The sequence below is a fragment of the Peromyscus californicus genome, unplaced genomic scaffold, assembly GCF_007827085.1.
Source record: "Peromyscus californicus insignis strain IS unplaced genomic scaffold, ASM782708v3 Scaffold_14__1_contigs__length_90479793_seg_2, whole genome shotgun sequence".
In the NCBI taxonomy this organism is placed as follows: domain Eukaryota; kingdom Metazoa; phylum Chordata; class Mammalia; order Rodentia; family Cricetidae; genus Peromyscus; species Peromyscus californicus.
Window position 1 is genome coordinate 5,482,723 of NW_026294436.1, and position 18,616 is coordinate 5,501,338.

The window sequence follows — 18,616 nt, forward strand, 5'->3', positions numbered from 1 at the left end:
GATTAAAGGCACACACCATCACCCTCATAAACATATTGTTAAGAAGAGAAAATTGCCAATCATGGTGGTGAAATCCCACACTTGGGAGTTAGGGGCCAGTGAATCTCTAAGTTTGATGCCAGCCTGGTCTACACAACTTGTTCCAGGACAGCCAGGGCTACACAGAGAAACCCTGTCTTGAAAAACCAAACAAAAAGCAGAGAGAGAGAGAGAAGTGAAGCATTGAAGTCCTTAACTATTGCTTGTGAGAATACCAGATGGAGCCTTTAGTCTAGAAGACAGTCAAACCGTCCCTGCACAGGTTAAGAATATTGGTACCCTGGGATCCAGCAACTTCACTTTCAAGAACATGTCCAAGAAAACTGAAAACACTGGACTAGAGACATGACACAATGGTTAAAAGCACTGGCTGTTCTAGAGGACCCCGGTTTGATTCCCGGCACTCACATAGTAGCTCACACCCATCTCTCACTCCAGTTCCAGGAGACCTGACCTCTCTTCCGGCCTCCAGAGGTACCATACACTATACACACATAGTGTGCAGACATACATGTGGGCAAACCCCCCCCCACATATACAATAAACAAACTAGTGGAGAGTGGAGGCGCACGCCTTTAATCCCAGCACTCGGGTGGCAGAGGCAGGCGGATCTCTTGAGTTTGAGGTTAGCCTGGTCTGTAAAGTGAGTTCTAGAACAACCAGGGCTGTTACACAGAGAAACTCTGTCGGGGGTAGGGGGTGGGGTGGGGGGGGAAGAAAAATAAATAAAAACCTGAAAACACATATAATGTAACATAATGTTCAAAGTAGTAGTATTCACAACAGCTCAGAAGCAGAAATAATCTGATGTTTTGGATCAATGAAGGGACAAACAATATGTGACATATATATACACAGTGTTTTACTTCTCAATAAAAAATAATGCGGCTCTATAGGCCAATTCCAAAGATAAAAAAGCCGACTAGTGGTTATTGAGGATGATCAGGTTAGGAGAAATAGGGAGTGATAATAGATACAGAAATTGTTTAACTTTAAGGTTAAATCTATATACTGCTTTTTAAAAAAGCTTTACCATGGTATCTTTGACAGCCTGACAGAATATAAACTCACCTGGGAAGAGGATCTTCAGGAGGGATTATCTAGATGGATTTTGCCTCTGGGCATGTCTGTTGGTGACTGCTTCAGTTGTGTTAATTAGAGTGGGAAGACACACCCACCGTGAGTGGTACCATTCCCTGGGTTAGGTACAGTGATGGTTTGAATGACAATGGCCGGAAGCTCCTGTGTTTGAATACCTGGTCCCCAGTTGGTGGACCTACTTGAGAAGGATTAGGTGTCACTGGGGACTGTGGCTTTGAGATTTCCAGATACTTATGTCTCTCTGCCTTGTGGTTGTGTCTCAAGACGTGAGCTCTCAGCAACTGCTCCAGCACCATGCCTTCCTGCCTGTTGCCGTGGTCCCTGCCATGACCACTATGGACTCTAACCCTCTGAAACTGTAGACCTCAAATAAACACTCCCTTTTATAAATTACCTTGGTCTTACCACAGCAACAGAAAAGAAATTCTGATGGGATTAGAATTGTGTAAGTGCAGAGGGAGTATACATGCAGGTCATTTCTCTGCTCTTGACTGTGGTGTACTGTGACTGGCTCTTTTAAGTTCCTGTCAACATCTCTGCTACGGTGGACTATGGCCTAGAATTATTAAAGCTGCTTTTCTGGCAGGACAATTTATCACAACAACAGAAATGAAACTAGCATAAGATTAACTATTGTTGTTTGGATCTAAAGTAACCTAGGTTGGTCTTGAACTTACTTCATAGCCGAGGATTACCCTGAACTTCTGATCCAGCTGCCTTCCTCTTCAAAGTGCTGGGATTACAAGAATGTACCACTGCACCTGACTGTAACACAAATATTAAAAGGTCTTATTAATAAAAAACCCAGAGCCAGATATTGGTGTGAAAGCTGAAAGATCAGAGGAATAGAACAAGCTAGCCACAAGAACAAGCTAGGAAATCACAAGAGAGTGAGTTCCTCTTTACTCAGACTGAAAGCCTCTGAGTCCTCACTCAAAAGTGTCTCAGCTGAACTGCTGCTAAAAAGCCTCTAGTTCCTGGTCCTCACGCCTTATATACCTTTCTGCTTCCTGCCATCACTTCCTGGGATTAAAGGTCTGTGTGCTTCCCAAGCAAAAGCATGAGATCTCAAGTGCTGGGACTTGTATGCCACTACCCTTGATTTTGTTTCCAATGTAGCCTTGAACTCATAGAAATCCAGATGGATCTCTGCCTACTGAGTGATGATAGGATTAAGGGTGTGTGCCAACACTGTCTGGCCTCTATGTCTAATCTAGTGACTGGCTTTGTTCTCTGATCCCCAGGTAAGTTTGTTAGGGTACACATATATCAACCACATTTCCCCTTCTTTGTCTAAAATAATAAAAGAAGGTGATACCTAAGACAAATTATATACAAAAAGTACAATAAGTATATATAATAAATACAGTCAAGAATTACATTAACAATCTATAGTCCATTAATATTTGACAAATTCAAACAAAAAATTCCATTTTCCTATCTTGGTGAGTCCAAATGTTGTGCCTAATGCACATTCTACCCTAACTTGTATTACCAACCCAAAACTATCTTTTGATATCTTTCAAACTTATGCACTTTACACCTCTGTAGTGAGTTTCTTTTCTGAATTTGTTAACAAGGAACACTAAAACTATCTAATCTTCAACTCCCTCAATGACCCAAGAAGAAAATAATATTAACTTAGTAATCAGGAAGTGCAAACAAGAGACTTCCAAAAAATGTGAGAAATGACAGAAACAGCAGGTTGCCTGGACAGTCACCCTAAGTCCCTCTGCAATGTTGGGGCATCCACCTTCAGCCTACAGGCCTAGCATATCTGACAGACTCATTTGTGAAGCAGGACTTTCTAAAGGACCTTCTTACCTTGTCTTGGCAAGGATCAGCAGTCCTTTCTTTTGTGTCCTGCTTGTCCATTTTGGACAGCAAACAGTCAGCAGTTGAGGCAAGGGCACTTTCTTGTCCAGTGTCTAACTTTTGCCACAATTAAAGTAAACTCCATAAGGAGTTTCTTCAATTCCCATTATCTTCTCTGAAGTTGATTGGTGCTGCCAGGAACAGACATGTCTCATAGTCATAAAAAAAGAAAAAAATCTATGTTATTAAAACATCTTAAATGCCATATTTTGTAGATCTCTGAAGTGTTTGAAGATGACCTGTCTATCTAAAATATATCTCTGCTTGATCTAAACATACCTAATATAACTACAGGTTCAATTGTAATGACTAACTACTAACCTTCATTTCTTTATATCCTAATTAGTTGGTAATAATAACATTCAAGGACTAGCAGTTTGCATTACATTGTTAAATGAACTGTATAGGTACACTACCTTGAATAAGATTAGAAATATGTGTACAGTATTTTCTAACAAAATCAATCTCAAATTTGTATCAATATACATAATTTATATACAATATACAAAAATCCAATCCAATGTAAAATATTTAAAAGTAGTAGTTGCCTTCTAAAAGTGGATTCAATAATCTACCTTTAAAAAATCTACCTTTTTATCTTATATTTATATCCTCCTTTTTTCTTTTCAGAGTAGATTCAATAATCTCTATTCTATCATTTCTATGGGTTTTTTTAAGAGTACATTCAACAACCTACCTTTTGTCTTTGGCTATCTATATCCTCTTTTTTTCTTCAGAGTAGATTCAATAATCTACCCTTTTATCCTATTATTTCTATATCTTTTCTTTTCTTTTTTTTTTTTTTTTTTTTTTTTTTTTTTTTTTTTTTTTTTTTTTGGTTTTTCCAGGCAGGGTTTCTCTGTGTAGCTTTGCGCCTTTCCTGGAACTCGCTTTGGAGACCAGGCTGGCCTCGAACTCACAGAGATCCGCCTGGCTCTGCCTCCCGAGTGCTGGGATTAAAGGCGTGCGCCACCACCGCCCGGCCTATCTTTTCTTTTTTTAGAGTAGATCCAATAATCTACCTCTTATCCATATTCTCTTTTTCTTTTTTTTCAAACAAGAGCCTTAAATTTAATCTCCTTTGTTTAGCTTTTTTTCTTACCATCATCAGTTAACAACTTGTAACCAACAATTCTATAACCCACTGAATGACCAAAAACCACCCATCCCACCTCTTGGGAATATGGGCATAGTGTTCTTAAAATTACTTCTGGCTGTCTAGGGGCGAAGGCATCTTTAGGGGATTCTGAAAAGAAATTGTCAAGTTCTGGGAGAGTTAGCTGTATCATTTGTTGTCCAGTCTCTGAATAATGCAAAAGTGAAGGGCTTGTCTCAAGTCCTTGCTCAAGTAGTCTATGAGGCTAGATTATCTCAGCTAGCCATCTTGAAATTATCCTCAGCAGTTTGTAGTCCAAAGCTGATCTTTGGGTGGTGTTTGCCATCTTAGTGGTATTATCATCATCCTGATGAAATCATTGTTGTGGGGAATCTCAGCTAGCCATCTCAAAATTGTTCTGAACAGTTTGTAGTCCAAAGCCAATCTTTGCTTAATGGCTTTATCATAGCTCATGTGGAATCATTGTTGTGGGATCTCATCATTTTTTTTTTTTTTTGGAGATTTCAAAGTCATTGTTAAGCATGATCATGGTTCCCTGCAGAAATTTTATGGTGTATGTGTCTACTCTGTGGTTTGGAGCAATGTTGTAGCTGGAGTTTACTCCTGTCCCACCCAGGCCCACAGCTGCTCAGGCTCAAGTAAACACACAGAGGCTTATATTAATTAAAACTGTTTGGCCATTAGCTCAGGCCTACCACTGACTAGCTCTTACACTTAAACTCAGCCCATTTCTGTTAATCTATACCTTGCCACGTGGCTCGTGGCTTACCAGTATCTTTACATCTTGCTTCTCATGGCTGTGGCTAGCAGCACCTCCTGACTCAGCCTTCCTGTTCCCAGAATTCTCCTCTCTCTTTGTCCCACCTATACTTCCTGCCTGGCTACTGGCCAATCAGCACTTTATTTATTAACCAATCAGAGCAACACATTCACAGCATACAGAGCAATATCCACAGCACAATGTCAATTGTATCTGTGGCAGAATTGTGTCTCACAACCAGTCCCAAGTTTGCAGTACAACAGGTTCCATTCTTCTTCACCAAGATATTTTTTTTGAGGGGGAACTGTGATATTCTTGGCATTTTAATAAAAACAGAAAAAGTTATTTTTGTTAGCACTCATGGTGCTTCCTCCCCTTCCCCCAGGCAGACCCCCAAACTGTCAAGGAAAGGCAAGCCCCCTGGAGGGATGGGTAGAGGCTAAAGCAGGGGCTGCTATGGCTAACAAAGGATGAGCTGGTGATATGAGCTGGGGGTGCCTGTCACATGACACTCTCCACCATAATGACCTTGCTGCTCTTCGACACTGGAGTCGGGTGGTCAGGCCCCTGACATCTGTATCCTGAGCTCTGTATTCCAAGTAGTGGAGGCCTCATATAGGCTGGGTCAGGTGCTGCCAGCGCTCTGCCATGGTTCCTTTTGCCCTGAGGAGACCCAGGAGGTGGAGGGGTACACACAGCATGGAAGAGAGTGCAAGGGCCCAGCCTATGGCTTCTCCCCACCATGGGTACATGTAGGTATCGTTGTAAACCAGCAGCTCGTAGTGTACAATGTTGAAGATGAAAATGCCCATGCAGACCAATGAGTGAAGAAGGACCAGCACCATTTCATTGAGGGGCAAGGCTGGTACCCAGTCATACAGGCAATGTCATCCATGAAGCAGTCAGCTCCATAAACCCAAGCCACCACCACACACTCCCAAAAGGCTTGCCAAAGCAGGGTAGTGCCGCTAGCTGAGTAGTAGTCAAACAGCTGGAAGACGTACATCCCGCCATCGGTCACCATGGAGAGATCAATGATAGAGGACGCAGCAGAGGACCACGGAGATCTCCCTTTGGAAATGGAAGTAGTAGGAGGCTGGGAGGAGATCCAGGAGCCAGGTGATGAAGCCCTCCACTCCTACAAACTGGCTGTCCAGACCGAGCAGCAGCAGCATGAAGAAGAACAAGGCTGCCCGGCCAGCGGGGCCACAGGCATCAATGTGACAGCTCGTGGGTAGGCAATGAAGGCCAGGCCAGGCCCTGATTCTGCCACCTTGGAGATGTGCACATCCTGCTCTGTGGCCATAAAGCCCAGGATTGAGAAGACCACAAAACCAGCAAAGAAGCTGGTCTCACTGTTGATGAGTGCCAGGATGATGGCGTCCTTGTAGCAGTTGTTGTTGAAGCGATTGTAGCTGCCTAGGGCTGTGAGGGCACCCAGGCCGATGGCGCAAGAGAAGAAAACCTGGGTCCCGGCATCTCTCCATACCTGAGGGGATCCCAGCTTCGACCAGTCAGGCTTGAGATAGATGATACCATCCAGGGCTCCAGGCAGCAGCGCTCGGCGCACCAGCAGCACGATGAGAATCACATATGGGAATGTAGCAGTGAAGTGCACGGATCATTCCTGTTGACCTGACCCCCTTCCACACACAGAAGTAGACCAGCACGCAGCAGGCCAGCAGGCATAGGGTCATCTCCCAGTTGAGGGACCCTGGCACCTCCAGCCCCGCAGAGAGCCTAAAGACTTTGTTCTCCCAGAACTCGATGACGGGACCGATGGTCAGCAAGCTGGTCACATGTGAGGTTGGCCAGGCTGGCATTGGCACAGTCTTCACGGCGAATGGTCTCCACACAGTCAGGAGTGTTCCAGGTGTGGCCACACGTGGCCCAGGGCAAAGTGGTGGTGAATGACTTGACCAGGTAATAAAAGGCCCAGGCCAGCATGCATGATGTAGTAGGTGTTGCAGCAGAAGACTATCACCATGGAGGCATAGCCCAGGCCTTTGAATAGGGGACAGATGTTCCAGACAGTGATGCTGCCGGCCTTCATGAATTGGCCCAGTGAGATTTCCAGGAAAATAGGGATTCCTCCAACCAGGGCAAACAGGACGTAGGTAATAAGGAACACACCTCCGCCGTTCTTGTAGCACAGGTAGGGAAGCGCCACACGTTACCCAGGCCCACAGCAAAGCCCACGCACGACTTGATGAAGTCCATCTGGCGTGTCCAGGTCTTTCGAGGCGGCATGGTAAGGTGGCCGCTGGGCGCTCCAAGGCCCATGGGACCATCGCCCTTGGCCAGGGCACCTTAGGGCCCGGGCTCGATGAGAGGACCCTTCTTTTCGTCACCAGACACACTATAGATACCTTTCTTGGCGCTCTTCTTTGCCATGGTCCCTGGGCCGGGAGGCCCGCCAAGGGTTGTGTGTCTCAAAGGTGGTTGGTGGGGGCGGGTAAGGGGCTCAGGCTGCACCTGGAGAGAGGGCCCCGAAAGCGTAAATCCTCAGCCTGTGTACTTCCTGTTTACTCACGCCTTATATACCTTTTTGCTTCCTGCCATCACTTCCTGGGATTAAAGGTGTGTGTGCGGTGATGGGTGGCAGAGGTAGACGCATCTCTGTGAGTTCCAGGCCAGCCTGGTCTACAAAGTGAGTTCCAGGACAGTCTCCAAAGGTACACAGAGAAATGCTGTCTCGAAAGAAACAAAACAACAACAACACAATCTCCAACTTCACTGAGATGTCTGACCACATCTATGACCAAAGCTACCTCTAAAGTGGAATTCAGTTGCGGAGCCAGCTTCAGCCTCTGCTTGTCAACACCAAGAGGCACAGCACTCCCTTTGTAGGTTGTCTCTGTCTACCTCCCCTCTTGTGACTCTTGCAGGTTGCATACCCTCTGGACCTTTGGGCCGAGGCCGGCCAGTTTCAGTATGGCTGTGGCTCAGGGTGGAAGGGTGATCTCCAGAGGTAGGTGGAGGTCATTTCAGAGATACTGGATGTTCTCATTCGTAAGGCACCAATAGAAATGTCTCCAGGCAAACTGCTCCTTCACATAGGCTTGAGTCTTCAGAGCCTGCACGGCCTTTATTACGTGAAGGCTGGGCACGTTCTTGTCTGCCAGCTCCGGGTGTTTGGGCAGATGGACATCCTTCTTGGCAACCATCACTCATTCCTTTCTTTTAAAAAGGAGTTCGTAGATGGCAATCCGGTTCTTAGGCACCAAAATCTTGGCAGCTGCAGGGTCTGAGACAGAGGCTGGAAAGGAATACTTGAACTTTTTTCTTGGGGAGGGGGGTTTGAGACAGGGTTTCTCTATATAGTTTTGGTGCCTGTCCTGGATCTCACTCTGTAGATTAGGCTGGCCTCAAACTCACAGAGATCCGCCTGGCTCTGCCTCCCTAGTGCAGGGATTAAAAGCATGTGCCACCACCTCCCGGCCCATACTTGAACTTTTAAGAGTAGATATTTTAGCTGGGTGGTGGTGGTAGCGGCGGCGGTGGTGGTGGCGCACATCTTTAATCCCAGCACACAGGAGGAAAGGCAGGCAGATGACTGTGAGTTCCAGGCCCGCCGGGGCTGCAGAGTGAATTCCAAGAAAGGTGCAAAGCTACACAGAAATAATCTGTCTCAAAAAACAAAACAAAACAACAACAAAAAAGAGCAATTGGATCTTTTAAAGAGACTGACATTTTGAAGACTGAATTTGTAAAGATTATGGGACTTTTAAAACACTTATGATTTTAATGTGAGATCTTGGGGATGAATAAGAAAGGAAGGGATGTGGCTTAATAGTGATGTGTTTGTGTGTTAAGTTGATAAGGAGTCAGTTGTACTGGCTGGTCTTGTGTGTCAAGTTGATACGAGCTAGTCATCAGAGGAAGGAACCTCAGTTGAGGAAATGCCTCCATGAGATCCAACTGTAAGGCATTTTCTCATTTAGTGATCAATGGGGGAGGACCCAGCACACCGTGAGTGGTGCCATCCCTGAGCTGTTGGTCCTGGGTTCTATAAGAAGGTGGGCTGAGCAAGCCATGGGAAGCAAGCCAGTAAGCAGCTCCCTTCCATGGCTTCTGCATCAGTTTCTGCCTCTGGGATCCTGCCCTGTTTGAGGGGTCCTGTCCTGACTTCTTCAGTAATGAACAGCAATGCTGAAGCTAAATAAACCCTTTCCTCCCCAACTTGTTTTTGGTCATGGTGTTTTGTCAAAGCAATAGAAACCCTAACTACAACATTGTATTTGTACATTTTTATTTCTGTGTGTGTGTGTGTGTGTGTGTGTGTGTGTGTGTGTATGTGTGTGTGTGTCCTAGAACCAATCTCCTGTGGATGTGAGGGAAGACTGTAGTTATTTTGGAATTATTAAATCTTCTGTGTATATTTATGTGTGGTGTGCCTGTGTATATGCATGTTCACATGGCACATGTGCTCAGGTCAGACTTTGTTGGATATTTTTCTTAATTTTTTGTTTTTTGAGACAAGGTTTCTCCGTGTAGTTTTGGTGCCTGTCCTGGATCTCGCTCTGTAGACCAGGCTGGCCTCGAACTCACAGAGATCCGCCTGGCTCTGCCTCCCGAGTGCTGGGATTAAAGGCATGCACCACCACCGCCTGGGATGTTTTTCTTGACTCCATTTTATTTACTGAGGGATGGTCTCTTGAGAACATAGAGGTCACTAATTAGGGCCATCTAGTGAGCCAGCCTTCCCAAGAATGTCATCTCTAAGTCTGTAAGACTGTAAGTAGGCTGCCACGCCCACCTGACATTTACTTGGGAGATCCAAACTTTGGTCCTCACGATTGCACAGTCAGCACTTTACCCACTGAGTCATGTCCCCAGCTTTGGAATTAATTTTTAAGGTTCATAGTATTGAGGGTGGTCACTATTTTTCTTCTTTCTTTCTTTCTTTTTTCCTTCTTTCTTTTTAACTATGTAGTCCCATCTGGCTTGGGACTCACCTTGACACATAGACCAGGCTGGCCCAGAATTCAGAGATCTGCTAGCCTCTCTGTCCTGGAACTAAAGGCCGACACCACCACATCTAGCTTACTGGACATTCATCTCAGTGGGGTCCCCATGGTGTCCCACCCTCGAGCACTCCTATTTCTGCCCCCTCACTGCCTCACCTCCACCACCAGTGTTATCCTTCTTGTCACGTCTATTTTACTCATCTTAACATTTCCCTGGTGGCACCAGGGAGTGAGTTTGTACACAAAAGTTTTGAGCACGTGAGTGCTGTTTATAATGCACTCAGTCTCTGTGTCCTCGATTCTCTAACGTCAGTTTCACTGGAGTTCAGGCCGGGATTCCTGAGGAAGATGAGGCAGGCTGAATAGAGACACTGTCCATTCACCATCTCTCCAAGGACCAAAGCAGAGTGGGAATTCTGAAGCTCTTGATTTTCTCACCTGCTAAGTGGTTGCAAAGTAGTCTGAGAATACAAAGGAAAGATATAGTGCTAAGAAGTTAATTTCTCTATGATATAAGAAGATATTCTTACCTAACAAAAGTTAAAAAGCCTATTTCTGTCTGACACCTTGTATTTCTTAAAAGCAATTTCTTAAAAATCGAGCCCAGGTTTGTTCTAAGGATTTGGCAGATGCAATTTTGCTGTACTGAGCCTTTATGCACATCAGTAATAGACAGTTAAGGGGCTGGAAGGATGGCTTTTCAGTTAAGAGCACATATTGCTGTAGCAAAGGACCTTGAGTTCTGTTCTCAGCACCCACATCCATCAGCTCACAACCACCTGTAACTTCAGCTCCAGGGGATCCAATTTATTCTGACTTCTACAGGCACCTGAATACACAGTATAAACATACATACACATTAACAACAACAAAAACAGGCAGGCAGTAGTGCTGCATGCCTTTAATCCCAGCACTCAGGAGGCAGAGGCAGGCAGATTTCTGAGTTTGAAGCCAGCCTGGTCTACAGAGTGAGTTCCAGGACAGCCAGGGTTACACAGAGAAACCTCCCCCTCTTTTTTTTTTTTTTTTTAATTTTTTTATTAGTGTTTTGCCATGAGTGTTATGTCCCCTGGAACGGGGTTACAGACAGTAGTGAGCTGCCATGTGGGTGCTGGGAATTGAACCTGGGTCCTCGGAAAGAGCAGTCAGTGCTCTTAACCTCAAAGACATCTCTCCAGCCCCGAGAAACCCTCTCTTAAGCAAAAAAAAAACAAAAAAAACCAAAAACAAAACAAAACAAAAAATGAAACAAAACACCAAAACAGAAAAACAGAAACAAAAACAACCCAAACAACCTCCCCCCAAACCAACCAACTAAACAAACAAAAAACCTCCCTAAAAATTTTGGTGTCAATTTATTACTTCTTCTGGGTAATGTGATGAGCATTGGCAGAGCATGCACAAGGCCCCCAGTTTGATGCCCAGCATAGTATCCCCACCCTGCAGGAAAGTCACTCTTATATATGTGAATGTTTTCTTTCAATATCCTTGCCCTCAGCAGTGACCCGTCAGTGCCCTCCGGTGCCCAGTTCTATGGCACTGTTCTTTCCTTACCGCTAGTGGTAATGCATGGCTGTCAGGCCTTCCCTCAGCCTGTCTGTAACACAATCTTGGTTATCTCATCAAAAAAATGAGGTGAGGAACAACTGTCTCAAATTTACTCCGATGAACTCAATGACGTGGATAATTTACAGAAAGCACTCACAGAAAACCTGGTATAGGTACAGGCGTCCATATACATAAACGAAGTAGTTAGCTTCCTGATCTTGCGGGTGAGTCACTTTCTAACAGCTCTTGGGGCTGGGGGTCTAGCTCACTCTTAGAGCACGTGCTTAGCAAGTGTGAGGCCCTGTTCCTCCCTAGCATTGCAAACAATACAAAACATCCCCCCCCCCCCACTATGTAACTATCTCCAGTTAAGGTATGGGTAGCAATATGAATCAAGTGTGGATTTCTTCACTTGGCTTCCACTTTTCCCCTCTTATTAAAAGTGACTTATAAAACACATTTATTTATCTCATGTGTTGAGTTCATGGGCCACAGTGCCTGTGTGGAAGGGAGAGGATAAACTGCAGCAGTGGAGTCTCCCCTTCCATTATGAGGTGGGATAGAATTCAGGTAATCCGGCTTGTGTGCCTTTACTCAGCCTCATCTCCAGCCATCTCTTGGGCCCCTAAAAGTAGGATCCAAAGGAGTACGACATCTATGTTCACAACATTGTGTACAATAGCTAATGATGCAAGTAGCCCAGGTGGTAAATACACACACTGGCATATTATTCAACTTTAAAGAAGGCACTCTGGACACAGGCTGTAACATGCACAGACAATTCTAGGGTCTATAAGGCTATGTGAAATGACCCAGTCACAAAAAGGCCACTTGTGATTCCAGTTTCAAAGTACTCAGTCTTCAAATGCATAGAAAGTAGAATGGTTGTTATATAGCCGGAGGTAAAAACTTGGGTAATTGAGATTTAACTGGTGCATGGCTTGCTTTGCATGATAAAAAGAAAGCTGGAGGTTGGCTAACTTCACTGAACTATTCAATAAAAACCAGCTACAGTGTTTAATTTTGTTAATAAAACATTTAGAACATCCCTTCCCGTGGTACTTATCAAACGACGTGGGTTTTCTCTTTTCCTTCCCTTCCCTGCAAACTACTCTTCACACATTGTTCTCCCAGCACACCACCCACTTCCGTTTGACCCGGTGGTTTTTTTTTTTTCTAGAATGCTCTTCATGATCCGCCCCCAACTGACTATCAATAAACTAGCTTGCATTTTCATCTTAAAGATGCTACTTTTTCTATATCCAATCACGAGTCCCATCCAGCATGTGAATCCTACTCTTTCGAACCAGTCCTCTACCCTTTCTGCACCAGAGGGTCTGCACTTGGCTTTATTGTTTTAGTTTGTCTTTCCAATCTAACTCCCGAGTCCTGAGGACCATACAGCATTATCGCACATTTCCCAATACATTCACATTCCTGCCCCGAGGAGTCTCCTCAAACACCCATTCGCGATGGAGGAAGTCAATCGACATTTTAAGTGATTTTCGCCAGTGTACAACTTCAATACAAAAGCTTTCAAAGGCAAGTTGTTGGGGAGCACACGGGCGTCCTTAGGCTCCTTGAAGGCAGCGCTGTAATCTGCGCAGCCCGAACAGTTCACATACTTTTGAGGGTCATGCGGGAGGGCGAGGCAGCACCGTAGTGAAAAAGCTTAGGAAAGAAACAGACACGAACTCCCTGGAGTGGCCGAAGCCTCCAGTTCGCGGCTCGGTTCGCCAAAGCGCTGGAACGGTTTAAAAGCTGTGCTTCCGGTAGTGGCACTTGCCCGCATGCTCAGAGAAGCGAACCGAAACGCGCTGCCGGCTACGGGAAGTCGTGGGGGTCAATTTTCTTCACCGAAATCGTCCGATGAATAGCGGGCACCCATAACCCAGAAGTGAAAGACTGTTTGCTTCAATATCAAACACCCGGACGATCAAAGGAAGTTCCGGCCGGAAGACTTGTCCACGCTCTCCTGATTCCTCTCTAGTTCTTTTATCACACAGCCTTCCCCTAGTCTTGCTCGAGTTTTGCTTCCACTTCCCAAGGGCCTTAAATACTCCTTGGTTACCTTTTTCATTAAAGCACCTTTACGCTACGGGTCGCCATTAGGGTCAATTAACATTTCCTCCCCCCCCCCCCCCCCCCGTGGGGCCAAGGAGCCTGGGGCGGCCCGTGCGCCGGGCGTTACCATAGAGAGGAAGCTACCTCTCTGGGCTGAGTTTGCCGTCTCTATGGTTCAGCTGAGCTGGTGGCGGTAAGGGGAACACAGTAAGGCCGCACTGCGCAGGCGCAGTTGCCTTCTCACTTTTTTTTTTTTTTTTTTTTTAATCCCCGCACCAAGCGCTTAACCATTGGGGTGGAGGAGAAGGCGGCGGCTGTCCGGTCCGCACCCGCAACAGTAGTGAATAATAGAGCTGTAAGTACCGGGTTAAAGACGAAGAATGTTCAGACTGGAGTCCACCCGAGGGCCCTGCTCCTTTTCCGGGCGGCAGCGGGCGCAGGGTCCGGGTGGGGACGGTGTCCGGCGCTGTCAGCCGCTCTGGGGTGCACTTTTGGGGGAGGGGGCGGCCCTGGGATGGGATCGGGGTGAGGACCCAGGATGAGCGGCTGCCTGGTCCAATCCTGATCGCAGGCTGCTTTGCCGAGGGGAGGTGGGGCGGCTGTGGGGTCAAGCCTGGCTTTGTGTGCCTGTCTCTTTCAGACCCCACCCCGGGGCCCCTTCCTGACCTGGAGTCTCCCCTGCCCGGCTTGGGAGACGCCAAAGCAATCCGGGGTCTCTTTGAAAGGAACCGAGATTGCATAGAGCGGGAAGGGGCTCCCGGAGAAGAAACCCCACTACAACTAGTCATCGGCGAGTGATGGGTGTGGAGAAAGATTCAGAGGGAAGAAGGGGTTGTCGGGGAGGCAGGCCGGGCGGCCGGGACTCCCAGCCTGGGCCAGACAAAAGCGGAGCAGCCGGGGCCCCCGGGGGATGCGGAAGGTCCCCTTGGTCCCCAGGAGGGCCCCGCTGCGAGGGTCTTTGCGAAGCTGGGAAAAGCGGACAAGTGCTGAGTTAAGCCTGTGCAGCCTCCTCAACTTGCCTTTGTTGTTCTTTGGTATTGGCAGAGCCGCGCTGACGAAGATGAGTGTGTGATCTTGCACGTTAGTCTGGTTGGGTACAATGGAGCAGACTGAATCTTGCTTTCCATTTTATGAGCTGCTTGGATGAGTGTGGGGTTTTCCAAAGTCAAACTCATTACATAATATCTATAGAGATTTTAAAAATAGTTGTGTTTATTTTTTAAATTAAAAGAATAATTAGGTGGAGCCTTAAAGCATGTGGTGTTGCATCCGAGTGGATTTCTGTTAGGGGGTTCGTTCATGAAACACTGACCTAATGGTGGAACCTGTGAGTTCTTTAAACCTGATACTTTAATTTGTGATGTGGCAATGAGTGCTTTGGATGCTCTAGTCCTTCGGGAGGCAGTGATGCGGGAGAGTCAAGAGTGATGCAGTTGCATGCTACCCCGTACCTTGCACCAGATTCAGGTACCACGGGCTAGTTAGTATCAATTCTGGCCTTAGAAATTGCTATTTTTATTGTTATTCATGACACTTATGGAACTCTTGGTATGAGGGATCCGAAACAGAGGGGTAGGGTTGCTTATCCATGGAGTAGCAGGGAGAATAGCAACATTGATGCAGAGACACAGAGATAGGGAGAATAACACAGCGCCCAGAGAACTGAATATTATTTTCTTTTTTACTTGCTAAGAAAGATTTAAGTTTTAATGAGCTATTTGTTCATTCATCTTTGTAAAGTTGGCTAATTGCACCCTTGTTGCAGTACTCAAATTTCAGTTTCTGAAAGTCATTGTTTATTATGGGTAACATGTAACTGCTAGTTTTTATTGTCAACTTCACACAACCTCCTTTCACCCGGGAAGAGGGAGCCATGACCCAGGAGTTTCCCAGCTCACACTGGCCTGTGGCCATGTCTGTAAGAGATTGTCTTGATTGCGGTTGCTGTGGGAGTGCCCAGCCTACTGTGGCCCGTGTTGTTCCTAGTCAGGTAGGTCTGGGCTGTGTAAGAAGGCTAGCTGACGTAGTCTGTTTTCTGTTTTCTGCTTTTTGATCTGAAGCCATGAAACTCTGTCTTGCTTTGAGGACTCCTTGTGCTTTGTGTGCCAATTTATGATAATGAAAATTTGTTTGTAGACTTCTGAATTCTGGCTCGATGTCAAAATTAGAGGAACACCTTACCTGGCAAGATGCTACTCCAGTGTTATGAGTTATAGGTAGGGACAGGCTGCTCTGTCCCTACATGATGTCTTTGAATTTAGTCAGATTCATGCCTGACTTCTTTGAATTTATTTACTCCCTTACCTCTTACGGATTTGGGACACATTTCTTCCATGGAGCGCTCTCATATGAATCAGTGATTTTGAATAGCAGAGTTTATGTCCCAATACCATACTTTGTTTGAAGACAGTCTAGATTTACCCTTACCCACTCCTCCCCTCCCCCCTAAAAAGTAGAGAATCACAAAGGTGCATGTGAGGGAAACAGTGAGTGAAAGATCCAGCATAATTTCAAGTGCGGACTTTGGGGATCTAACCATGATGTTAGTTGGGAACACTTGCTCCTTTGTTGGACTTTCTTTTTTCCTTCTGGCCTAAGTGGAGGAATGAAGCTGTAAATTTGGGTGATCAAGACAGCCTTGATACCAACTGCCTCAGGACGGCACCACCCCTTAAAAGTTGGAGGGATGCCTATAAATACGGCTTTTACTCAAAGTTTTAAAATGGGTTTGTTCTTCTGTATATGTTCATTAACTTTTGGGGGTTGTGATTTTAAAAAGAGCCTTTTCAAACTTTAAAACTGTAGTGAAGGCATTTTTTTTTTAAATAGAGTTTTTAGTATTTAAAAAAAAAGAAGAAGAAAAGAAGAAGAGAGCTAGCTGAGCAAATCAGAGAGCCAGCCAGTAAGCCGTGGTTGTCATGGGTCTGCTGGAGTTCCTGCTGAAGTTGCTGCTGCCTTGATTTCAATAATGGACTGTGACCTGGAGGGGCAAGCCAAATACACCCTTTCCTGCCCTAAGTTGCTTTTATTCAGTGGGTTTGTCACAACAAAAGGCAAGCCAGAACACTAACTGGTTTAAATCTTCAAAGTTTGGATGAATTAGCTTATTTATTTACAGTGCTGGCAATTGACCCCAGGGTCCTCTGTGTACTAGACAAGTGCCCTGTCAATGAGCTACATCCCAGCCTTTAAGTCTTTACTTTCGTTGACATGCATTTGTTTGTCTATGCATATGTGTGTCTGTATGTGTGAATGTGCATGTGCCACACACAGCGGGCATGTGGCAGTCAAAGGACAACCTGTAGGAATGGGTTTTCTTCTGCTGTGTGGGTCCCTGTGGTCCTCAGGCTTGGCAGCAAGTGCCTTTACTCTCTGAGCCACCTCACTGTCCCCAGCATTTCTTTGTGTATTGACACCAAGCAAAAGGCTACAGCTGAGTTTGCTTGTCTCAGTAACAACTGTGATAGGCTCTCTAAGTGTAGCACGGACAGTGGGAATTCGCTTTTTATAGAGCAAGATTCAGATCCTTAAAATAGTTTACATGGATGGTGAGGAATGATTGGTCAGGACTTTGGGATTGTCATTCGAATGCGTTTCGTTTTGTTTGGTTTTAGATTTAGAATTTTTTCCTCCCAATCTTCTGTTAATGTTATTTTCTTGAGCAGCTCAATGTCTTGGTTTAGAAATTTGGGTAGATAATTTATGTTCTTGATTGTTATTCTTAGTAATCTACTTTAAATCAATTTCTATTATATTTATTTATTGACGTATATTTATTTATTAGTGTGTGTATCTGTGTCAGGTACATGATATGTAGAGAAGATCTGAGGACAACTAACTTTCTTTCCTTCTTTCTCTCTTTCTTTCTTTCTTTCTTGGTTTTTTGAGACAGGGTTTCTCTGTGTTGCCTTGGCTGTCCTGGAACTCGCCTTGTAGACTAGACTGTCCTCATACTCACAGAGGTCTGCCTCCCTCTGCAGGGATAAAAGACGTACACCACTATACCTGGCTCAGAGGACAACTTTTAAGTGTCCAATCTATCCTTCCACCCTGTGTCTTCTAGGGATTGAATTTAGACTTGGTGGCAAGTGTCTTTACCTACTGATCCATTTTAAGGGTCCTAAAATCAGCTTTTAAATAAACAATACTTTTATTGTGCAGTGGTATTGTAAATGTAGCCATCTAAGGTAAGCATTAGTCCCAGACTTGTGTTTCAATGGCTGTCAGTTGTGATAAGTGCCAGTCTGGTTCCCAAGCTAAATGGTAGTAGTAAATGGTAGATAATAGTAAAACAGGTTTAAAATCAGAACCAATTAGAGATTTTTTTTAAACTTAGAGAAAGGTCTAGTTTTAATTAAAACAAAAACCACACAAAGAAGAAATCACAGATGATACAGCTCTTGACTTGTAAAATCTAGTTGTCAGAAATGAACCATGTTTTCTTCACTTGGTGCCCAGCAGAGCATCATCCATAACGCATGGATATATATGAGTGAGTGTGTATGTGAGTGTGTGAATGTGTGTGTGAGTGTGTGTATGTGTGTGAGTGTGAGTGTGTATGTGTGTGAGTGTGTATGTGTGTGAGTGTGAGTGTGTGTGTGTGTGTGTGTGTGTGTGTGTGTGTGTGTGTGTGATTAGCTGATCTGTAAAGCAGTAGAGTTTACTGATAGTTTCTAAGTGGCTCCTCCCATCCCAGGGCTTTACTGATTTCTTTGCTGCCACACCTCATGATATTTCTCCCCCATTTGCATGACATCCTGTCTTATCCCGCCCCTGCTCGTGGGTCCCAACAGTCCTGAGATGGTGGTGTTTCTAATACAACACCCTGTTGACTTCTGGCCTCTTCCTGCTGGAAGTCTCTTCAGTCCTTGCTCTTTCTGGTTTTATTCCTCAGCTTCCCCTCACACTGCTTTCCTCCTGGTCATTTACTCTTCTTAGATCCTTGGATATAGGGAGTTTGAGAACATTCTGTGATGTTGGCTGTTGTGACCCATGTGACTTGTATACTAGTGGGAACTGTTGATTGTATGAAGTAATAAGGAAATGTATCATGGAGCTGGAGAGATGGCTCAGTGCTTAAGAGTCCTGGCAGCTCTTCCAGAGACCTGGGTTCAATTTCCAGCACCACATGGTGGCTCATAG

At 45.2% G+C, this 18,616-nt stretch overlaps 1 protein-coding gene and 2 pseudogenes across 1 annotated transcript in view; 1 reads left to right on the top strand and 2 right to left on the bottom strand.

Annotated features, from left to right (window-relative positions):
* Nucleotides 1-3,877: 3,877 nt before the first annotated feature.
* Nucleotides 3,878-7,286, bottom strand: LOC128109580 (sodium- and chloride-dependent creatine transporter 1-like; annotated as a pseudogene).
* Nucleotides 7,287-7,625: 339 nt separating this feature from the next.
* Nucleotides 7,626-8,260, bottom strand: LOC128109581 (40S ribosomal protein S10-like; annotated as a pseudogene).
* A 5,465-nt stretch (nt 8,261-13,725) lies between these two features.
* Clasp1 (cytoplasmic linker associated protein 1) overlaps nt 13,726-18,616 on the top strand; it is a 236,065-nt gene continuing 231,174 nt past the window's right edge. Inside the window, 1 exon segment of the mRNA XM_052736724.1 lies at nt 13,726-13,829. The gene's annotated coding sequence lies outside the window, so the exon portion shown is untranslated.